The 6,649-nt window shown below is 41.3% G+C and overlaps 1 pseudogene; it reads left to right on the plus strand.

Moving 5' to 3' along the window:
• Nucleotides 1-2,260: 2,260 nt before the first annotated feature.
• On the plus strand, nt 2,261-3,429 carry LOC111525021 (annotated as a pseudogene).
• Nucleotides 3,430-6,649: the final 3,220 nt, after the last annotated feature.

The raw sequence follows: 6,649 nt of genomic DNA on the forward strand, positions 1-6,649 counted from the left end.
TACTCCAAGCATCATATAATGTTGTGGTGGGAGATGCATACTTGTCTCAGACGTCTTCTGATTGCATACCACCTTCGTGCACAGCACAAGGTCCTGAAAGAAAATGAAACAAAAGCACAGAGAGATGCAGAGGCAACAAACAGAGAGGCGCTGCTTGCCTTTCTAAAGGTGTTCTGATTCTTTACATGTGAGACCTGGCCTGCATGTCTAATCTTGGGGTCTGTGAAAAAAACAAAAGCAAAACCAAAACTCTTACGTCCTTATTATGAATTCCTTTAGTTTGTCTTAGACCAGTTTGAACTAGATTAAACCAAGAACCAAAACTAAGACAGGTTTAATAATTTCTTTTTTCTTTTTTTCTTTTCTTTTTTCTTTTTTTTTTTGAGATAGCCTCGCTCTGTCGCCCAGGCTGGAGTGCAATGGTGCAACCTTGGTGCACTGCAAACTCCGCCTGCCAGGTTCAAGTGATTCTCCTGCCTCAGCCTCCTGAGTACCTGAGATTACAGACGCCCGCCACCAAGCCCAGCTAATTTTTGCATTTTAGTAGAGACGGGGTTTCACCAGATTGGCCAGGCTGGTCTCAAACTCCTGACCCCAGATGATCCACCTGCCTCAGGCTCCCAAAGTGCTGGGATTACAGGCATGAGCCACCATACCCGGCTAGTTTTCATATTTCTGTCACAATCTTTAACTTGTGTTTTTTAAAAGAATCTGTACTCCACTGTACTCCAGCCTGGGCAATAGAGCGACTCCATCTCAAAAAAACAAAACAGAACAAAACATTTTTAATGGGGGACAAGATCCTCTGTATTGATTTCACTATCTACTAAAGAGCCACAGTGGCCTAAGAAATTCCATGTACAAAACAATCCACAATCTTTTGCTCCACAAATGACCCTTCTACTCTAGCTTAATTGGTCTTATTACCCATAGATATTCTCAGACCCATCTCAGGCCTAGAATTGCCTCCACCTCCTCTCTCTTCCTCAACTCCTTGCCTTTCTTCCAGGCAAGCACAGTTCATGGACTGAGTCAGTCCCAACGTCCCTGGCCATCAGGTAGGGTTCCCCCTCTGCCTCTCCAAGCACTAACTGGCTCTCCTGCCCTTTGAGCACCAAACTATTCAGCACTGAAGTGTCTCTTTTAATACAGGTCATGTGTGATGCTAAATTGTTTATTAAGTACCAGGAGGCCACGTGTTTCCAGAGCCAAACACAGCATCCCACACTTAGGTTCTCAATACAGAGAAGAACTTTTAGTTCATTTCTTCAGTTACATCCCCTATTCTTCTTCAGGTGAAAATTTAAAAAGGGATCACAAATATTAGTCATCTGATTTATGATGTTTCAGAAGTTCTATTTGGCCAGAACCTTCTTTTTTATCATCAACATTGTAATTATTATCTTCTTGGTTAGACTGGAAAGTCTGATTGGAGGGGCCCTTATATCATCAGTCACATCCCCAATCCCTGATACTCATTAAGGAAAGAAATTTCCCTTTCAGATTTGACCTGCATGCAAAGTGCTTCTTGCCCAAGGAGAAGGACATATCTGGGCAGTGTCCTGGGCGAGGGGGAGTAGCATGAGATGATGGGGGCTAAGGAGGGAGAGTGGGAGGGCAGAAGCCAGATTAAGTAAGGCCAGGCAGGCCACACCGAAGATTCTGGAAGTGGGAAATGGCTAAAGGTCTAAGCAGGGAACCAACAATCCAACTTACATTTAAGACTACTCTGGCTGTCATCTGGAGCAGGGGTCCCCCACCCCGGACCAGTACCGTCCGTGGCCTGTTAGGAACCTGGTGGCACAGCAGGAGCGAGCATTACCACCTGAGCTCCACCTCTTGTCAGAAGAGTGGCTTCCGTCCACAGTGCAGGCTTCCGTCCACAGTGCAGGCTTCCGTCCACAGTGCAGGCTTCCATCCACAGTGCAGGACAAGGCAGCTGCAGCCTCGGCGGGCCGCCTGTGTTCCTCCAGATGACATCCTTTAATTATCTTGATGGCCAAAGAATATTTCTTTGTGAATATATATTACAGTTTCTTGATCCCTTCATCTGTGGATGGGTAGGAGATAAAGCTTTTAGGAGTCCACATGCCTGAGATCATGCAGTATGGAACTTTCTTCCATCAGGCTCATTTTTTTGGACCTAATGTCCTCTGGGTTTCTCCATGTGGCTGTGGATGACAGGATTTCCTAAAGCTTTATGGCTGAAGCATATTCTGTGTATATCTGTATGGCAGTTTCTTTATCCCTTCAGCTGTGGATGGACAGGGCTGCTGTACATTTGGCCTGCGCCAATGGCCATGTGGAAGTGGGGACTCTCCTGGTGAACTGAAAATACCACATTGACATTGGTGATAAACAAAATGGGACGCCTTTGAGAAGGTTGTACATCACCAGGAAGAGATTTGTGGCATCATTCTGCTGGAACATGGTTATCTACAGCAACACTGCTCTCCACTGTGCTGTCCTATCATGAGAGGACATTCCTGGTAGAAAAACTACTTTCCCATGATACGGATATTGAAGTGCTGAACAATGATGGAAACACATCACGTTTACTTCCTGCAGTTTGCAAAAGACAGCAAATGCTGGAATTTTTGGTGAAGAAACAAGCAAATGTACATGCTGTTGATAGGTTGGGAGGAACAGTCCTCATGCCTGCTGTACATTATGGCTCGTTAGGTATAGTTGGCATTCTTCAACAAAATATTACTGTCTTTATTCAAAATATGTATGTACAGACAGCAAACAATTATGCTATTTCTGGTGCTTTGACTAGCATTCAACAACAAATTTTGCAACATAAAAAAAAGATACTTCAAAATGGTCTTCAAAATGACAATCCAGAAGCATCTAAGAATGCAAGTTTGAAAAAAGGAGGAGCAAGTGCAGAAGATTCAGGGAGTTCTGAATCTGCATTAAGTATTTCAAAGAACTGTGTGTTGATTCGTGCTGTAAACTAGATAATGAAGACTTGACTTTTACTACCAAGTAGTATATAATCCTGAGACTGCTTCAGAGTCTTTACTTGAACCTTCATATAAAAAAGAAGAAAAAATATGGTAAAAGGAAAAGGGCCTCCTGTAAAACATCTTTCCTTGAAGCCTGCCACTGAAATGCAAGAGTCTGTTGTGAAGAATGCAGTAAAAAGAAAGGATGTACAAACATCTAGAGCAGAACAAGACTTAGAAGTGACTTCAGAGGAAGAACAAGAAAGGCCTGAGAAAAGTGAAAATAAATAACCACAGGTTGAAGGAGGAAGAAGCACAAAAGTAAAAAAAAAAAAAAAAAAAAAACAACAACAAAAAAATAGAAGTATCAGAAAACCTATATAATAGTACATCTGCTGACGATGATGATGGATAAATGCAACAAAGACAAGGTGCGAAAACTTACCATCAGCAATTTCCTAGGAAGGAGAAAGTATGACAGGCCTGCAAAGAAAGCATCAAAAGAAAAAGGTCAAAAAGCGAACACATTTTAGGGATGGCCTTGATGACTTAATTTGGCCGTCTGAACAATACAAAATTATGAGAGAACTTCTTGTCTCATGGAGTTTACTTTTTAGGGCATTGAATTTAATTCCGGCTTTAGAAAGTTGTTCAGTAACTAATTGTTATCTTTTACCTCAAAAAAACAAAAAACAAACAACAAAAAAAGTGTGCCAAAGGACCTAAGCAACACAGCATCAACTAAAGGAAAGCAAGACTATTAGAGGAGTGGATATCTCAACTACAACATGAAAATCTGTTGCTTGAACAGCAACTAGATGGTGTTCATAAGAAAGGGGATAATGAAAAAATAGTAATTAATATCCAAGGGTGCTGTTTCGAGAGTGAAAAAGAAGGTCTGCTAGAAGAGAAAAATAAGGAATTAATCAATGAATGCAATCATTTAAAAGACTCTTTCGGTATAGAAAACAGAAATCAGGAGAAGTAAGTATCAAGAAAAATAAATATTTTCAAGCTTCCAGAGAGAAAATTTAAATATTTGGTTATGGCTACATGTTGAACCTAGTTGAATATAAAAATAAGTAGATGAAAAATATGTTTACCATACTGTATAATTCCATTTACATGAAACATCTGGAATACACAAATGTATAGAGACAGAAAGTAGATTAATGTTTGCATAGGGCTGGGGCTGGAAATGTGTAGTGACTGCTAATGGGGATGAGGCATCTTCTTGGAATGATGAAAATGTTTTAAAGTTGGACTGTAGTGATGGTTGCGTGACTCAGTAAATTTACTAATAATCTTTGAACTGTATATTAAAACAGATAAATTCTATAGTATACAAATCATGTTTCAACAAACTCTTTAAACCAAAAGCCAAAACTAAACAAACAAAAAGGAATGTTAAAGAAATCTCTGACAGGCCACAGTATACCATCAAAATTATGTCACATGATTTATAAATTATATTTTAAAATTTTTTTTTCTGAACTAGAGATAACCTGAAGAAAAAAATTAATGAGAATTTTCACACCACAGCAAACCCAGAAATGATAAGTCAATGAAAATGAGCTTAAGGCAGAGTCCCTTATGAAAAACAGAGCAATTGGCCAGGCACGGTGACTAACGCCTGTAATCCCAGCACTCTGGGAGGCCAAGGCAGGTGGATCACCTAAGGTAAGGAGTTTGAAACCAGCCTGACCAACATGACGAAACCCCTTCTCTACCAAAAATAGAAAAAAACTACCCAGGTGTGGTATCACACGCCCGTAGTTCTAGCTACTTGGGAGGCTGAGGCACAAGAATCATTTGAACCTGGATAGCAGAGGTTGCAGTGAGCCGACATTGCACCACTGCACTCCAGCCTGGGTGAAAGAGAGAGACTCCACTTCAATAAAAACAAAACAAAACAAAAAAGAGCAATTAATAACAAACTGGAGGTCCAGCATTTCCTCTCATCCTTTTGTCTGGCCATCAGCTTTTGGGTTCACGATAATGGAAGTTTTCTCTGAGTTCAGTTTCTCTGGGTCCAACTCAATGATCTCATATTCCTTTTGAAATGAGGCATATAGTCAAAAGCTCATTGCGTGGGTTAGACATTGTTTTTTAACTGCAGGGAGAAAAAGAATAAGGGAAATTGATTCTAAAATCTTAAGCAATTGTTTCACTCAGAAAATTCTAGACCAGCTGCGTTTGGTGGTACACACCTGTAGTCCCAGCTACTTGGGAGGCTGAGGTAGGAGAATTGCTTGAACCCGGGAGGGGAGGTTGCAGTGAGCCGAGATCACACCACAGCTCTCCAGCCTGGATGACAGAGTGAGACTCAGGAAAAAAAAAGAAAAGAAAAAAGCAAGTTCTAATGTTCTAAAGCAAGTTCTAATGTGCTACTGCCCTCTTTTCACCTTTCTGCAAGTCAGCTGGAATCCCATATATTGTTAAGAATATCAAATCAAAATTGAGTAACAATAGGTTCAGTGATTTTTTAAAATTCCCTCATATCAAATGTTGTGCAAAAATAGATGAACTTAAGGGAAATAATTTTAAGGTGAGCAAGGTACACTTCTCTTCCAGTACATTTTAGTTTTAAAAGGAATCTTGGCTGAGCGCAATGGCTCATACCCATAATCCCAGCACTTTGGGAGGCTGAGGCGGGCGGATCACTTGAGGTCAGGAGTTCAAGACCAGCCTGGCCAACATGGTGAAACCCTGTTTCTATTTAAAAAGTACAAAAAAATTAGCTGGGCATGGTGGCACACTACCTGGTGTGTACCTCCCAGCTACTCGGGAGGCTGAGGCAGGAGAATTGCTTGGACTTGGAAGGCAGAGGTTGCAGTGGCCAAGATCAAGCCATTCGTTGCGCTCCAGCCTGGGCAACAGAGTGAGCGTCTGTCTCAAAAAAATAAAAAATAATAAATAAATAAATAAATAAATAAATAAATAAAATAAAAAATAAAATAAAAAACTTTCAGTTATTACACTTGTGGGGAACAAACCCTAGGCACAGATTGTTGCAAACACTTATCCCGATATGTTTTGTCCTGTATCTCCACGTAGACATTTCAGTCTCACTGCAAGTCACCTTACCATTTTACTCGTGAGTTAAAAAAATGAAAACACAAAAGGATGCAAATTACATCTGCAAAATAAAAGATTACCAAAATAATTAAATTACGTGTGAAAAGGTTACACTAAATCCTTTTTGTTGTTTTTGTCTTGAACATTCACTATTGCACAAGCTTCTGCCACCACCGGCAGTTACAGCTAACACACTTTCGTAGATTTTCTATTCAAACCCATTTCTAAGTCACAGGCTATGGGCTAGGAGCCACATGGGCCCCAGGTGTAAATCAAACGAAGGCTTAATTACTGCCACTTTTGATCAGTATCTAATTCGACCTTCTGCCCTCATTAGCCGAGGGCTGTGGCTCCACTTGGTTGTGGAGAGGTTTCCCAAAGCCACAGGGTGTCATGATAATTCAATTCGGGGTCAATAATTCAAGGACAGGGGTGCTTTCTTTCAGGACCCTGACCCTCGCTTCCTGCCTGGAATCCAGAGCTGCGTGGTTCGCGGGTTGGAAAGAAAATGTTAAACTCCAGATCAGAGCGGACGAGAGAGGCAGGAGACGTCAGGTCTAGCCCGGGGCGGGAGGGAGGCCCAGCAGACCCGCTCCGGCAGCAGGGCCAGGTCCGACTGT

Source organism: Piliocolobus tephrosceles, chromosome X (genome assembly GCF_002776525.5).
Source record: "Piliocolobus tephrosceles isolate RC106 chromosome X, ASM277652v3, whole genome shotgun sequence".
Taxonomy (NCBI): Eukaryota; Metazoa; Chordata; class Mammalia; order Primates; family Cercopithecidae; genus Piliocolobus; species Piliocolobus tephrosceles.